We start from the raw sequence: 17451 nt of genomic DNA, 5'->3' as shown, positions 1-17451 counted from the left end.
TTTCCTGGAATTTTAATCCACTGTTGAATGAGAGAGATACAGTGAGATCTAGGAGACCTGAGAGGGACAATCGGGTGGGGGGGGGGGGGGGGAGAAGAAGGGAACCGAAGTTCTATGCTGGCTCTTTGCTTTCAGTTGAGTCAAGCACTCTGTGGAGGGGTGAAATGTTCTGTTTGATCTTTATGGAGATGACAGAGGCATTTGCTGAAACACTGCTGTGTTGGATCCTTCAATTAAAATTGCTTCCTTGGCAGTTTGGCTCTGCTTGGTTGTCCCATCTGAGGTCCTCTACACTGACTTTGCTTCATGCTTATTTGTGTTGCTGTTTTCCCTCTGATCTGCTGGTTCTTTGTGGAGATGAGCCAGGGCCAGTGGTGATACATGTAAATCTTCTCCTTTGGTTCTTTGGAAAGGCTTTGGCAAACCAGTGACTATGGTGTCCCTCTCACTCAGGGCAACCTACAGAGACTGATCTAATTCTGAGTTTGCTCCATTCCAAGCCTTGATGAAGAAGGGAGTGAAGTGGTGAGGGAATATCACAGATTTATTGTATGGTGCCCTTCCTGAATGCAGAGGGGATAATGTCATCACATCTGTCTGTTTACGTTAATCTGTTGCTAAACTTGTTTGATCATGTGATCTCAGCCTTACCAATTGGGGTGCTAAACTCTGTTGTAATCTTCTGCTATGATATACTAATATTAACAATAATGATGGAAAGTGGCATCAAGCACCAGTGCCTGATGGTTCTCTTGCTTCACTTGACAGTTTAAATATAATTTGTGTCTGGTAGATAATAGATGGACATGCAGAGGTTTATTCCTTTCTTCTTCTGTCTCTAATCTTAGCCTGTGCTGCTTTTCTCTTTCTCCATCATTCATCTTCTGTTTCTAAACTGTTGTTAAGAGATTGCAAGAGGAGCGAGGAGAGGGATATCTGCTGACTTCTCTCTGTTAAGATGCATTCATCCCAGGTATCCAGATTAATCCTAAAGTTGAGGACATGGGACATGGTGCAGTGAAGGTGTTTTTCCCTTTTCTCATATGCACTTTATCAGGCCTTAATGCTTCAGTGTCTGCATCACTCCATTTCCACCAGGTGATGTTCTGACATGATCATAATTTGTCCTGGAGGGACAGGCTTACAATTTCATTATTTCACCACTCAAAAAAAAAAGTTGATTTATCATGAAGCACAAAGGTAGAGTCTGGAATGAAGGCATGACATCATCTTGAAATTCTATCCAGGATACTTTTATATGGGTAACAGTATCTTGTCAGGCATCTTTCCCTCAGGTGAAGTTTCACAGAACTGACTTTTCCTTTGCTGCTTCTGTATGGCAGCTGTTAGGAATGAAGCACCCGCTGTTCACCTGAGCAGGTTTTCTTCAGCAGGGGAAGGTTTCCAACCAGCTAAACGTATTTGTAATGATGAGGTCAAGGACTAACTCTACATGTGCAGATGTGTGAGCCCAGGGCTCCTGGGGTGCTTGTGAAGGGTTTGCTTGGATTTTAGGTTTTTATTTCATAATCAGTAAAAATGGCTGCTTTCCTAGGAGTCTATTTTTGAATTTCTAAAATTTCAGTTGAAAACCTGAAACAAAATGTGTGGGAAAGTTGTCTGTACAAGATCTGTTTAGGAGACTCAAAGTCCTAGAAAACACGTAGCTGGTGCAAGAGCAGTGGTTACCTAGGGCAAACCTTCAGCCTTATAACCCCATCCTGAGATTATGATAAACTGAACATTCATAATTATCCCAACACCAAACCTCCTAGCACAGTCCTGTAAAAGCATAGAATTTGACATCATACTTTAAAATATCAAACTTTGTATGTAATAAAGGCAGTTTCCAAAACTAATTTACCAAGGTAAATGGGCTACTTGAAAACTTTTCACCCTTTCTGCAGGCAAAATAATGTTCATGATAGTTCTTTGAGTTTGTGGCGGTCAGGATCTATTGTTCTGCTTTGATTGCAGCTGCTCTGTGCTGCCCCCTCCCTGCAGGTAGAAGTAACTCCATGTCCAAAATTTCCCTCATCTCTCATCCCTCTCTCCCCTGTGCATCATCTCTCCCTTCCTCCCAGGTCCAACATTCCTTCCTGTCTGGTCCTTCTCCCCTCCTATGCAGCATATCTCCCTCCCCCCTTCTCCCCACCCCACCCTACCCTACATGCAGCAATTCTTCCTCGCTCCCTCCTTCTCCCCCTCATGTCCTACAATTGTCCCACCTCTCCATACAGCATCTCTCCTTCTTCCCCTCCCCTCCACCTCATGCCCAACAATTTTCCCTCTTTCCTATCCTATCCCCTCCTCCCACCCCCCACCCCCGCCGGCAGCATGTATGAATCGCTGCTGGCACTGCTGCAAGCTGACCCGGAAGCCTTCCCTCTGTCTCATTCCTCCCAGGCAGTAAACAAGAAATTGGGTCAGAGTTAGGCAGGAGGACATGGCAGAAGGAAGGCTTCCAGGTCAGCTGGCAGTAGTGGTAGTGATTCTTACATGCTGCTGGTGACCCTTTGGATTGTCTGATGCATGGCATGGGAGCAGCGGGACGAGATCGGGAGAGAGAGCGGTCTGCTAAAATCGGCACAAGGTGGCTGGCTTATTTGTTTTGCAAGTCAGTCTGGCCGCTGACGGGTGGGCCTGGGATGAAAGTGGACGGGCCCAGGCCCACCCATAGCTGCACCCCTGGCAGGTAGAAGTAACGGCTGATGCTTCTTTGAGTTTGTGTCTGTCAGGGCCTATTGTTTTGCTTTGACCATAGCTGATCTTTGCCGCACCCTCCCTGCAGGTAGAAGTAACTGCTGATGGCTTTTTGAGCTGATCTTTGCCACCCCTCAGATGCTGCTATTCTAGGAATCACCTAGTCTTGCCTAATGGTTAAGCCGGTCCTGAGAAAACGCTATTGTACTGGTGTGTGAACATTTTCATTCTGGTCATTTTCACTTCATGTTGGCGCATACTAAAATGAGATGGTTCATGCTGAAATGCAAGGAAAGTAACTGAAATTAATAAAAAAAACAGAAAGAGAAGAAAAATTTCACCCTGCTTGCAGACTCCTAGGAAAGGTATCAGTGACATGTCTGGGAGTGAAGCAGGCTTTGTTGTTTTAAAGAACGTGATAAATGTTTAATCCTTGGAGTTTTGCTTAGAATATTTTGGATTGGGCTGGAAGAATTTGTAGGTGGTTCTGGATTTGTCCAAACTGGATGGCTGTGCGCAGCTTGTCGGCATCCTCAGCGTGCCTCTCCCTTGCCATGAGATTTATAACCCATCAGAAAGTACAATGAAGTTGGTATGTAGAATCTTTCAGCTTTTGGACTCTTTCATGCTCCATGTAGCTTGTTTTCAGACATGACTCACTGAGGGACAAAAGGTTACCTACTGCTCGATAAATGTCATAGATCTGTAGGTGTTAGAATTATTAAGCAACAAGAACTGTTTAGTTAGAAGGACTGTTGCTTGGCATACCTCTTCCTGAATAGAGGGTGCTGGCACTGTGATTGATACCTCTCGGTAAAAGCCGTGCCAGAGCTAGTCCCCAGGAGCTGCCTGGGGATTTTGGTTTCATGTGGGAAATTTAAACTTCCAGTAAACCCCAGTGCCAAGTACACAGCTTATCCAGACTCATAAAAGGCACCTACTTTGCAACGTCAGGGGACTGAAGGTGCCCATCAGACCCCCAAACTAAGTAGTGTAAATCAATCTTACCCAATGCATCAGTGTTTACCCAGTTATTTCATGCAAGCAGGATTCACTGAAATGGGCAGTGGTTTCACTCCATATATGTGGCAAACTAATGCCCAGTGAGCCAATATCATGATTAGTATCTCTCCGGCATCTTGAGATGCCACCTGAATGCATTCATTATGCAGATCGTGCATTGTATAGATGTCTGATCTATTTTCTGAGCCTTGCCTCTATTCTTTGCATGAGCCAGGGTTGGGATTTATTTATTCGCTTGTGTTTGTGTCACTTCTATTTCAACCACTCAAAAGTACCCAAACAGCAATTAAATACAGTGCAGCATGAAAACAGTGGAAGAAAAGGGTCTGTGGAAAGAACATCCCTACTTGTCCTGCTGAAAAATAACCCCATAATTCCTTGGCTGTAAATAGCTTCCCAACCCCCCCCCCCTTCATTGTTATGAAGGCGGCATTCAGGATGGTCACAGGCATAGTACTGTGATGACCTGTGCTGCTCAATCTTGGGTGGCAATCAGACTGGGGTCAGAAGAAAGCTGCACTTTGTGACCTTGGGCTGGGTGGAAGTAGGCAGGTGTTGAAAATTGCAAGAAAAAGGACTTCCCTCTGTGTAGTTATGAATGAAGGCTCATGTTCCTGGTATGGGGCTGGTTTTGACTGAGCTGGAAGTCCAAAGGAGCCAGAGGAAATGACCAAGCCATAAAAATCTGAAATGGATTCCTCGGACCTACATCGGAATTTGAGTGGATTCATCCAAATTTCAGGCTATGCGGTGGGCAGATTCCCCGCAGACGTCGGGTGGATTTAAGAGTTGGTGTGGGCAGGAGAGCCGTGGGGGTGGGACGGTTCTTCCTTCAGAGATCATAAAGCCCAGAACTAAAGCAAATGGAATCCGTCTTCTGGTGGCCAGGTGTTTCGTACTTAGGCAGTTGCCTAAGCCACCTGTGCCAAAATCAAGACTTAAGGCCCCAATACTCAAAAGTAAACGCGGGCGCTAGAGGTCATTAGTGCCGTACTAGCGCCCGCATTTACCTGCGCAGAATGTTCAGAGGGGTCCAGCGCGGGAAACAACGAGTGCACCACTAGGGCCGATAGCATGCAAATGTAGTGAAGTTATGTTAATGAGGTCATTTTGTATTCCTCCCTAATGCTCAGAAAAGAGCGTGCGAAACAAAACTGCCTTACAGCAGCAAAAAATAACACCAGGTCAGAGCAGGCGTTAGGATGTTGGAAGAGAGGATTTCTCATGATTCTCGGGCTTCTCTCATGATTCTTTCTACGAAATCTGCCGGTTTTGATTGCGTTTGGAAGCAGAAGGAAGCCCGTGCAAGTACTGGTCATCAGAAACAGCAGACCCAAGCAAAATAACACCTTGACGTCTGTTTCCTGCATCTAAATATAAGTAGAGTTGATCGGGTAAATGTGAAGCGTCTGTTCACGCTTTCCAAAAATACTAGGACTAGGGGGCATGCGATGAAGCTACAATGTAGTAAATTTAAAATGAATCGTAGAAAATGTTTCTTCACTCAACGTGTAATTAAACTCTGGAATTCGTTGCCAGAGAATGTGGTAAAGGCGGTTAGCTTAGCGGAGTTTAAAAAAAGGTTTGGCCGGCTTCCTGAAGGAAAAGTCCATAGACCGTTATTAAATGGACTTGCAAAAATCCACTGTTTCTGGGATAAGCAGTACAAAATGTTTTGTACTTTTTTAGGATCTTGCCAGGTATTTGTGACCTCGATTGGCCACTGTTGGAAACAGGATGCTGGGCTCGATGGACCTTTGGTCTTTCCCAGTATGGCAATACTTATGTACTTATGTACTAAGTGTCCAAGCTAAAAAAAAAAATTTAAATGCTTATATTAAGGCCACAGAAAACAGATGCCATTGTGTGCTTCATGTTTAGGGGTTTTACCAGGTACAGGAGCCGAGCTTACCACGGAACTTTTCTGCACACGCGCCAAGCACAGTCCTCCTGCACCAAAACACAATCCTCTCGCTGAACTCCCTAATGCTCAATGCTGTGAGCGTGCCTATTTTGCATCTCATTAGCATTGTGCATTAGGGCATTGTTCCTCTACGCTGTTCCAGTGGTATTTTTACGGCGCTATTTGGAACAGCACCGGAGTTTTGAGCATTGGGAGCTAAGTAAATTCAGGTCAAGTTTAGCTGAAATCTCTCCAGATTCACTTGAGAAAGTTATCTGAATTTCCATGAGCAAAACTGGGAGAAACAAATTCAAGAATTCTGTTAGTCTTGACCCAGTCCCAGTTTGCTGCACTTTGTAGTTCCCAGAATCTCGATGTTTTGAGATGTTTCCATGATGGGGTGGGACAGAGAAAGCAATCTGAACTGTAGAATGTATTAGCGAAGAAGATGTGGGATTTAAAAAAGGTTTGGACGGCTTCCTAAAGGAAAAGTCCGTAGACCATTATTAAAATGGACTTGGGGAAAATCCACTGCTTTATTTCTGGGATAAGCAGCATAAAATGTATTGAACTTGTTTTGAGATCTTGCCAGGTATTTGTGACCTGGGTTGGCTACTGATGGAAACAGGATGCTGGGCTTGAAGGACCTTTGGTCTGTCCCAGTGTGGCAATACTTATGTACTTATGAGAGTGAGCTGAACTGAATGGAAGAAGAGGAGGCAGTGCTGAACCTTCCCTTTATTTACCATTTACACAAGGGTCTTAAATTAAACTGTTGACATTGTGAGGATGCAGTGGAAAAGCTTGACCCTGGGGACTGCAACACATGCAGTGGGAGTCCGGTAGGATGTAGAATAGAGATCAAACTCTGGCCTGGTGGGACAGAATTGGATTAAGTCATTAAGAACGTGAGCGCAGTTGGATGAAGATTGATGACAATGGAGAGTGAAGCCCGAGAACCATCTTCAGTGATATAGACAGAGCTGGTTCCAAAAACATGCTTCTGGCATTCTGAGCACGTTCCCCCCCCCCCCCCCCCCCACCAATAGCCTGCATGCTCTGACTATCCCTTGGCAGCCACACCTATTTCCCCTGTAATTCCCCTAACCAGCTGATTCCTTGCACAGATAGGAGTTGGAGGGCTTCCCAGTGCTCTCAGCGCCTGATTAATGTGCTATGCGGCTGTACTAGTAATTTTAATAGCATTCCATTTAAAGAGTCCCTGCTGTGTACCTGTGAATGTTTTTACCAAAAGCATGAGCAAAACTATTTCTCTCTCCTTTGCATGGATAATTTTACTGAGGCATTAGGTGCAAAACCAATCTTTCTTGTTGCCCCCCACTTCCTTAATACTTATCTTACAGTACCCTTTGTGGTGATGCCACAGGAACTTTGCATTCCTTGGTGACATTCATCCCAAAATGGAAGGAAATGGTAGTTTTAAAATGGCCATGAGAGTGGAGGCTGGTGTCTTGCACCTACGTGGCCCAGCTCAGCAGAGGAAGAGCCCGATGTCACGGTCTTCACATTGTGACCCAGCTAGCAAAGCCGAGCAGAGGAAATGGAACCATTGATGCAGGAAATGCTTATAATTGCAGATTTATATAGCTGCAGCATTGTTGATAGTGGGAGTGAATGTTGCGGTTACATTGTCTGCAGCTGACCAGGGCTGCCGAGAGACACAGCCAGGCCGCTGCTGCCCTCCCTCACCCACCCCTTTACCTTCCTGTGTCTGACTGCTCCTCCCTCAGTCTGTCGTCTCCTGCTCTTGTGTGCTGGGACCCGGATGATTGCATTAACGAGATAACCCGGGTCACTTGGGTTATCTCGTTAATACAATCATCTGGGTCTTCCTGGCACAGGCTGACCCAGAAGCTGGCAGGCAGGAAGAAGCTTGCCAGTGCTGCCCCCCCCCCCTTGGAGGCCAGTCCCAGGGAATTTTGCCCCCCCTCTCAGCGGCCCTGCAGCTGACACAAAATATGGCAGAAAAACTTCTAATGGGGGGGGGGGGGGAGGTAAATGGTGATATCTTGGACTCCTCAGCTGCGTAAACTTCATTGGCTCCGGTATGGCCTAGGATACAGTTCAACATACTCAGTTTACTGTTTTGTATCTCTGTACAGGCCAGCTGCTGTATTTACTGATCGGGCTGCAGTAGTATTTCTTTACAAAGTCCCCTTTCGGGCGTCACAGAAGGGGCTGTTGCAGTTCCCCTACTTGGCCTTGGTCCATCTGACTTACACATTTAATAAAGTCTTTTTCTGTAAAGGTCCTGCCCTTTGGAAAGAATTTCCCAGGGTAATTATAGGATGAGGTTAATAATGTTCCTTTAAGGAAGCAGTGAAAAGCCTGCTTGTTTTAGCAGAGGCTTTTGCAGAGAATAATTAATACTCTTATAGGTGGGTTTGTTATGCATTTTTAATCTGCTGTTTTAGTGTATTGTAATTTTACTTTTGTGTGCTTAATATTTTATATTAATATAGACTGCTGATTATCCATTGAATGTAGGCAGCATATAAGTTGATTCTGTTAATCTAATTCTGCCCCCACCTCTCACTCCTCAAATGTATGGCAGCTGGTTAAGATAGTTCCACACCGTCAGGGACTTGAGTGACAGGACGTGTGGTGCTCTGTCCTGCATTTCCTACCAAGAAATCGGGAGGCCAATCCTTAGGGGTTTCTAGACATTCAGCATGTAACTAATACAGAGAGATCCCTGCTGGGGGAGAAGATTTATATAGGAACTTTCTCTGTTACTTTCTGTTTTTAAGAAACAGCTTTTTGGAATTTTGATTTTGATTTTTCATTGAAGTTTCCATGAATTTACTTCACTATTGCCTATGTTTACTAAGTGGTGCTATGGGTGCATTAGCGTTTTTAACACACGTAAATGGTTTATGCGCATTAAACGCTAATGCGCCCATAGCACCACTTAGTAAACATAGGCAATAGTGAAGTAAATTCATGGAAACTTCAATGAAAAATAAAATAAAAATTCAAAAAAGCTGTTTCTTAAAAACACACGTAGATGGTTTATGCGCATTAAACGCTAACGTGCCCATAGAAATGTATAGGCGCATTAGCGTTTAACGTGCCTGTAAATTTAAGGCGCGTTAAAAACCCTAACGCACCTTAGTAAACATACCCCTATGTGAAATCACCAGAAAATGCAATGAGCACAGAAACAAATCAAAGGAAAAGGGGGAAAAAAAACCCCAAAGCCAAACCCAACAATTCCAGTTGTCTACTTTGCATATACAGTATCTTCCCCTGCTTTTTAAATATGGGACACATCCAAAATAATGTTCATATTTTATCAGTTCAGAATATAATCACAATTATCAATTTTCGACACTGAACACCTAAGGCTTTTGAATGTTATCCTCGCCTTGTGCTGTCCTGCGGCCCTGAAGGAAGGTTTTTGTGCTGTCCCCTATCTGTTTCCATGGAGGCATTTTGTAAGTTTCTGAAATGATTAGGGTCCTGCTCTGATGAGCTGTATGCTCCAGAATTAAATTATCTGTGAGGAATCTTTGTTTTCATTGGGGCAAAGAATTCTGATCTTACCAAACATCAGGGCGTCACTGAGAGAGAATTCCATCTAAATATGAATTCAGATGAGACTATTCATTGAAAAGTAGCAGCTGTGGGGTTTCACATTATTTTTCCCCCCCAAAATGTGTATAAAGAGGAGAGTAAGTTTACTGCTATACTGAGGGGCTTCTCATACCCACGTAAAGAGTATTGTAATGGATGAATGGCAACAATTCAACATTTATTTTTTTGTGTGTGGAGGGGAGTAGGGGATAATTTCATAGGTTCAACCAGGAAGCCAGTTGGCCCCCAGTTCTACAGTTAATCACTTTGCCATTTGGGGCTCACCAGACATGTTGGTGACTGAATGTAAAGGTCATGGTTCCTCTCATAATCTAGAAGAACATTGTTGTTGTGGAAGAAAAGCTGCTTCTTCCCAGGAAACATGAGGAAGGTGGTGGAGGTGGGGGGGGGGGGGGCTGTGGAGGCAGAGAGATGAGAACAGAGAGAGAGATCGATAACTGATATGAGTGCGCTCACATTTCTGAGAATCTCTTTTCTAGTATTGAACTCCAAATTGCAGGTTTCTAAATAGGTCTGTAGCGTAGCTTCAGTGAGAGGCGAGGAGGGTGTGGGAGGAAATCGATGCAGCGTTGGAAGGAGAGAATCATACATCCAATTATTTCATCCTAGAGTCCAATGGGACTATGCTTTGTTTGGCAAGTTCCACACTGGAGCACGAGCTGCTGTTTTTTTTTGCTCACGGTCCAGGATTCTGCTGCTGCCTTGCTCTTCCCTGGCTTTCCATCTTCCTCATCCCCTTCTTTAGCTTGTCATGAGGTTGCTCCTTTGAGGTAGGGGTTATGGTTAGGGCGGGGTTCTTCTTTCCCTTGCTTTGCTTTCTCAGCCTTGAAAGTCAAAACTGTAATTTTCTGTGGCTTTTTATTTCAAACAATTTTTATTTGTTTTTAGAAACATAACAAGAAATGAACAGTACAGCAGAATATTGATACAAGAATGAAATAGCCTTGTAGATCAGATACATAAGTCTAGTAATAAGGCTACAATATAAAGACAAACGTTGTCATAATATTTAAAGGAACCAACAATGAGAATATCAAGAAAAGATAAACCAACGACGAAAAGCTACAAAACCCAGAGTTTCCAGTTAGTTGATGCTTTTGGAATTGGTACGAATGAGAGAAATTGTGTTGCTTCTTGTATTTTAAGTGCAGCCCGATATTGTAAGATATTAATTATCATCGATAGGAGTGAGATACATTGAAGAAAAGATAAACGAGCATTTTGCAGGATGCTGAGGATGTTGCATGGGTATGGATACAGTTACGTCTAATGTTAAGATTCAGATGGCTAAATACAGTGATTTTATTTTCACTTGCTCTGAGTGTAAATCAAATATAATTAAATGAATGAATAATGGTATGATACTGATATGTGTACACTGTATTGGCGGTTTCACTTTAGCGGCTGGAAACTTTTCACCTCGCACCAGCTGGAGAAGGATTATGCAGCCTCATCAGTCACCTGATCAGATCTCTTGTCACCCAGGGAATATGCCAGGTCTCTTCATCGACCAGTTCACTGTGCAGCTGGAAGAGGCTATTGGGCTCATTTTCGAAAGAGAAGGACGCCCATCTCCCGCAACACAAATCGGGAGATGGGCGTCCTTCTCCCAGGGTCGCCCAAATCAGCATAATTGAAAGACGATTTTGGGCGCCCTCAACTTCTTTCCTTCGCGGGGACGACCAAAGTTCCTGGGGGTGTGTCGGAAGCAAAGCGAAGGCGAGACTGGGGCGTGCTTAACACATGGGTGTCCTCGGATGATAATGGAAAAAAGAAGGGCGTCCATGACTAACACTTGGCCGACTTTACTTGGTCCTTTTTTTTTTTTTTTTTACGACCAAGCCACAAAAATGTGCCCTTAATGACCAGATGACCATTGGAGGGAATCGGGGATGACCTCCTCCTACTCTGCCAGTGGTCACTAACCCCCTCCCACCCTAAAAAAAAAAAAAAAGTTAAAATATTTTTTTCCAGCCTCTGTCAGCCTCAAATATCATACCCAGCTCCATGACAGCAGTATGCAGGTCCCTGGAGCAGTTTTAGTGGGTACTGTAGTGCACTTCAGAGAGCCGGACCTAGGCCCATCCCCCCCCCACCTGTTACACTTGTGGTGGTAAATGTGAGCCCTCCAAAACCCACCTGAAACCCACTGTACCCACATCTAGGTGCCACCCTTCATCTCTAAGGGCTATGGTAGTGGTATACAGTTGTGGAGAGTGAGTTTTGGGGGGCTCAGCACACAAGGTAAGGGAGCTATGCACCTGGGAGCTTTTTCTGAAGTCCACTGCAGTGCTCCCTAGGGTGCCCGGTTGGTGTCCTGGCATGTGAGGGGGACCAGTGCACTACGAATGCTGGCTCGTCCCACGACCAAAGGGCTTGGATTTGGTCGTTTCTGAGATGGGCGTCTTCGGGTTCCATTATCGCCGAAAATCGGGGATGAGCATCTCTGAGGTCGATCTAAATGTTGAGATTTGGGCGTCCCCGACGGTATTATCAAAATAAAAGATGGACGCCCATTTGTTTCGATAATACGTGTTTCCCCGCCCTTTACCAGGACGTCCTGCGAGGACGCCCTCCGGAAACCTTGGGCGTCCTGTTCGATTATGCCCTCCACGTTTATGTGGGCACTTGGTCTTAGCTCAGTTTGAATCCCCACTGAAGCACAGAACATTACACCTAAATGTCATTCCTACAGGTCCCTCCCTCAAACTCTTACCTGGCATTTATTTATTTATTTATTTTTGTAGCTGCTGAAAGTGGACCTGGCACAGTACAAGTATTTGCACAGTTACAGATTTCTCCAGGATGACTTTGATAAGTGTAAGGGGTGGCGGATGTAGGGCTGAGGTTTGGTTTCTCTCTCCAAAGAGATTGGAATTTAGGGAAGATGGGCAGAAACATAGTGAGGTATAGTTGTGCTCTTTGCAACTCACCCATTGGCGATCACCCACCCTCTTCACCACTGCTAATGAGACGGTAGGCTGGGGGCAGTTTTTGCATTCCTCCATATACCTGGAGGCCACACTGCTCACACCACCTATGGTATTTGCTGGAACTGGGCCTGATTAATGGGTGGTACTGGATGGGAGTTTGCCAGATACAGCAGGTTGAAGCAATGGGTGGTCAAAGAGTGTGAAGTACATTAGAGGATATCAAAGGGATGGGCAGATGGACCCAATCTACGCTGGCTTTTCAGATCATGGTTTCCTTGTCACTTGTGAGTCTGGTAGCTATGAAAGAGTTAACACCAACAGAAGGTAACCTCTCCACTGAAGATCAATTGCCGAGCGAAGAAAAGTGGAGCAAAAAAAACCCTCTCTCAGATAATGTTCTCAACCAAGTCTTTATTCAAATCGATAAACAAAAATGACCTGACACGAGTCATGTTTCGGCCCTACTGGCCTGCGTCAGGGGTCTAGGAATTTTATGAAACGGTATATTTTCCTAGAGCGATTGGATTGCAGCCAAACTCTATTGGACAGCGTTTTTACAGAAAGTTACCGCGGCACTTGTTTTGACGATGAGAACCGCTTGTGATGTTATACACCATTGGAGTTTGGCTGCAATCCAATCGCTCTAGGAAAATATACTATTTCATAAGATTCCTACACCCCTGACGCAGGCCAGTAGGGCTGAAACACGACTCGTGTCGGGTCATTTTTGTTTATCGATTTGAATAAAGACTTTGTTGAGAACACCATCTGAGAGAGCTGTGAAAGAGTTGCCAGTCCATCTCTTTTAAACATGGGAAATCACAAATGGTTAGTGATATGATACAGCAGCTAAAAAAAGGGTGTATTTGTTTTACTGAACATTACAATGCACCTCGAAGTTTCCATGTTCTCACTCTTGGTCTCATAACTTAATATCAGATTTAATTTACTAAGAAGGTCCTTGGCAGGAGATAGGGATATGTGTGCCCAATACATACCTCTCCTGTATGCATTCAGTTCTTATACAATTAAAATTCACAAGGCTGAGAGCTTCAAGCCAGCAAGTGAAAATGCCTGGCAGACCGCAAGAATGGAACACTCAGGAGCAAGCCCTGGGATAATGTCCGTATTATGTCATGAACAAATGCCTTCTCACACAACCAGGCTGCCAAAAGTGTTAATCAATCACCAGGAGCTGTCATGTCTGGAATGGAGGTCAGGCTAGACTTGGGAACTAGGCCAGCCAGGACGTTCCTTTCTGGGAGAGATGACAGGCCAGCTGGGCTTGCATTCCTCCAGCCCTTGTCTGTTCAGTTTTGGAGAAACCACTCTGTTGGAGGATGGACACGAACACGAGGGAGTATGCAGCAGAGGAGATCCAAACTGGTTCTCCTATATCTTAACTAGTAAAAAAGGCCCGATTTAGGTACGAAAGGAAACGGGCACTAGCAAGGTTTTCCTCCCCCACCTCGCTCTCTCCCTCTGTCCCCTCCAAGTCCCACGGCCCCCTTTCCTCCCCTCCGATTTCCATGGCTTCCTCCCTCTCTCTTTCACTCTCCTTCACTCTGTTCTCCCTCCGAGTTGCAGTCCCCCCTCCCTCCCTCTGTCATTCTCCTTTGCTCTGTCCTCCCTCTGAGTGCCAGTCCCCCCCCTCTAAAATCGCCAACCCCCCTCTCCCCCTCTCTTACCGGGGTCCCGTCGGCAGCATTGAAGAGCGAGCAGGATCAGCGAGTCTACTGCCTTTCCTTCTCTTTGCTCTGAGCTCTGGTCCCGCCCTCATTTCCTGTTTCCGCAAGGGTGGGACCAGAGTCAGAGCTCAGAGCGAAGAGAAGGGAAAGCAGCAGACTCGAAGGGATGTATGACGTCAGTGTTATCTATCGCAGGTAGCAGACCACATCCGAGTGAGCCATGGTCCCAGGCAGCGTCAGAACGTTGGAGGTGAGAATTATTATGTAGAACACCTGGGTTCAGAGAAGACTGCTGGATAAGTCTCTTTTCAGTGGTGTCTTGGGCAGTTTGAGGGTATTGTTAGTATAAAGTATGCGCATGCATTGTGTGGTCTTCTCCAGATTTTCAAGCAAAATTTTGTGTATATTATTTCCATTTTGAAAATAACCCCAGGTAAACTGTGCATTCAAACTTACATCTACTGTTTGGGTAATGCTAGAACTATCCACCACATGTGCCTAATTGCAGACCACATTGTAATTGTGCCCTTGGGAGCCGCTCCTCAGACTCAAACAGCTACAGGCATGTAAGTGTAGTGTTGTTGGGCGGGCTGCTGTGTAACGAGTTGTTTGTGTGTCTAAAGCTGTGGCTTACCCTAGGAAACCCCTTCGAAAATCACTTCCCTCAGCTCCATCACATGGCTTCTGCCTTTTCTCAGGAACCCCACCATTCACTGTGCTACTTATGATACAAAAAAAAAAAAAGCCTCCAGAAAGTTCCATGCCTATTTTTCAGCAGCAAAATTCCACATCCTTTATCTCCTTATTTCACATAGTTTCTACAATTATCGGAGTAATAAAAAAAAAAAAAATCACTTGTTTCTTGCCCCTTTGAACTTCCAGCTGATTTGGAAATAGGACCGGCATCTGATACCATTAGCTTTCATTTTCACCACTCAGGGGTTTGTCTCCTATTTTGTGTCCCCCACCCAACGTAGCTAATCTGGGACTCTGAAGTAATTAGTCTAGCCATTAGATGTCACCCTTAAGCAATGACAATGATGTTCCCCTCTCACTCCCTCCAGGGCCAGTTCAAGGGTAATTGACACCTAGTGAACCTTCAGGCATGTTCTCTTCCCCTGGAGTGGCCCAAGCCCCTACCCCCTGTGCTCCAGCAACTCCTTTTCCTTAAGTCCCCATAGTTAGCATCTCCCCCTCTCCCCCGTTTCTTTATTTCAAATTTCCTTATTTCTTGATATACCACCAAGGATACAAGCCAACATAGCGGTTTACAATAAAACAATATATAGGAGAAATCACAAAACGGCCCTTGCTCATGTCCTGTTCTCTTTCGCTCCAAATGGGCATTTTTCAGTGAATTGACCTTGCCAGTGGACCTGCAATTATGACACCTTGGACTCTGATTGCATGGGAACTGCTGCAACATCAGTTGCTTCAGTGACATGTTGTCCCTACATAAGAGGTTTGGTCAGGGTTGGCACCTGGCTCCCATACTACTACTACTACTTAACATTTCTAAAGCGCTACTAGGGTTACGCAGCGCTGTATACGTCATTTACACCAAAAGGGTGGGAATTTCCCATGGCCTGGTCACAGCGTGCTTGGCCGCTGTGGCATTTTTCTCTAATGTTGCGGGTCAGGGAGGTCCTTGCGCAGGGGTTCATAGTTAAGAATATGATGGACTGGAGTTGGGTGAGGGTCAAAAATTAGATCAAGGTTACCCAATCACACTTAAGATCCTTGCTAAACTGTGTCATGCCTTAGCAGTAGTTGGGGAGTCACCTTTGGAGGGACATCTTTTTGAAAGGAACTAGTTGCAAAGAAGGGCAACCCTGGGATTGATGTTCTCTTTTACAGTGTAGTTATTGAAGTGGACAAATTGAGGCTGATTATTCACCGATCCAAGACTAACCAAAGGGGGAGGTGTCAGCAGATAATCTTAATGTGGTCAAGTTTTTGTTGACCTGTCCCACACAGAATGCCAGGACATATATTGTGGTTAGGCCAGTGATCCATGAGCATTTTCTAGTACACACCAACAGTACCACTTTGACTCAATTCTGGTTTGTGACCATCCTAAAGAAATGCCTGATCAGAGTTGACAATTGTCCATTTCAATATGCATTCCTTATGGATTGAACTTGCCATGACCCTGGCAGACAGGGAACTCTCCGCATTCTCTATACAAAGAATTGATAGGTGGTGTTCAGCAATCTACAAATCTTACATGAGACTTGTGAACAACAACAGTAATTCCTCAACTATTTAGCCTATTCTGTCATTAATAGGGCCTGTAGTATGAGGAGGGACTGTCAGACATTCCTTTGTTAAATGGTCCGCCAAGTGAGCTGAAGTGAGATGATATGGTCAACATCTGTGCTTGGTTCCCCAGAGGCATATAGCTACTCTAGTGGAGGATGGGGAGAAGTATGAATTGGGCATAGCTGGTCCTTCTCTTCCAGCAGAGGAGGGGTGAGATGGCGCCCTTTTGCCCAATTATTATCCACCTAGGGGAAACAACCTGGGAGCTTTTTCATGTTGGGAGCTGATGCAAGCTGCCAGGTGAGATCTCTCCTTCATCTTCTCATTGTTAAATCAGTCTTTGCTTGTATGGTTCAACATTATCCCTCATCATCGTTGTATGCAGCTGAAGATCTAGGGATGGGGTCAAAAGAAGGTGAATAGGCAAGGGCCGATGATTGCTGTGAAGGGTTATATTGGAAAGACGGTATTCATTTGTCTGATACTGAAATGATCTCCAAGAAATGTTAGGGAAATACCTGTTATAACCACAATCATCAAACTCAACTCAGCATAGTGAGGAGTTTTTGCCCTGCTTGGGGCAAGCTGCTAGCAACTGCCCCAGGCTTGTGATGGGAGTACCCAAGCCAGAAGCATTGTAAATGAGCTATGAGCTGGGGTTGTGCTTGGCTAGGAGACTCCCTACCCCGCTTACTGCTCACTGGTGAATGCAAAGGGGTTGTTGAGCTCTTATACCATTATTGCTGCTGGAACAATGGATTTCCTTGCTGCATGGCGGGGTGTCCATTGGGTTAGCTGTTTCTGTAGATGGATTCCCTTGCTGCGTGATGGGGGGTCTAAATAATGGTTTCAGAGAGTTTGTCAACCGTGCTGGCCCTGAGGCAGGATGGACACGTTATGAGTATGCTGTGTGAATTATAGTTGGCTTGAGTGTTCTTAACATTTTGCTGATAATGTTGATTATGTATTACTAATAAAACTGCAGATAGGTTGTTATCACTCATATGTTATGTTACATTGTCTATATTATCATTAATGAATTCCAATGTTATCTATCATGTCTGTTTGGTCTCCTGGACAATGTGTCTCCCTTTGCCCACCCTGTACACCAGAGGAGTTGGAGTGCGCTGGGGTGTGGCAGATGGGTCAGGTTGTCATGGGGCAATACATATCTTGGTGGTTAGAAGTGCTGATGGAAGAAGTTTTAACTTATCCAAGAAAAGCATTTTAAGGACAATAAACATCCCCCCTCCCCCAGCCACTCCGGAGAGCAGCTGGAGCTTATGCCCTGGGTTTTGCAGATTCTGCAGTTTCTTTGTTT

At 45.0% G+C, this 17451-nt stretch overlaps 1 protein-coding gene across 2 annotated transcripts in view; it reads left to right on the top strand.

Moving 5' to 3' along the window:
* Positions 1-17451, top strand: part of PLXNA1 (plexin A1) — a 551734-nt gene that overhangs the window by 123507 nt on the left and 410776 nt on the right. The gene's annotated exons all lie outside the window — the stretch shown is intronic.

The sequence above is a fragment of the Microcaecilia unicolor genome, chromosome 6, assembly GCF_901765095.1.
Source record: "Microcaecilia unicolor chromosome 6, aMicUni1.1, whole genome shotgun sequence".
Lineage (NCBI taxonomy): Eukaryota > Metazoa > Chordata > Amphibia > Gymnophiona > Siphonopidae > Microcaecilia > Microcaecilia unicolor.
This window is presented reverse-complemented; position numbering and strand designations above follow the sequence as displayed.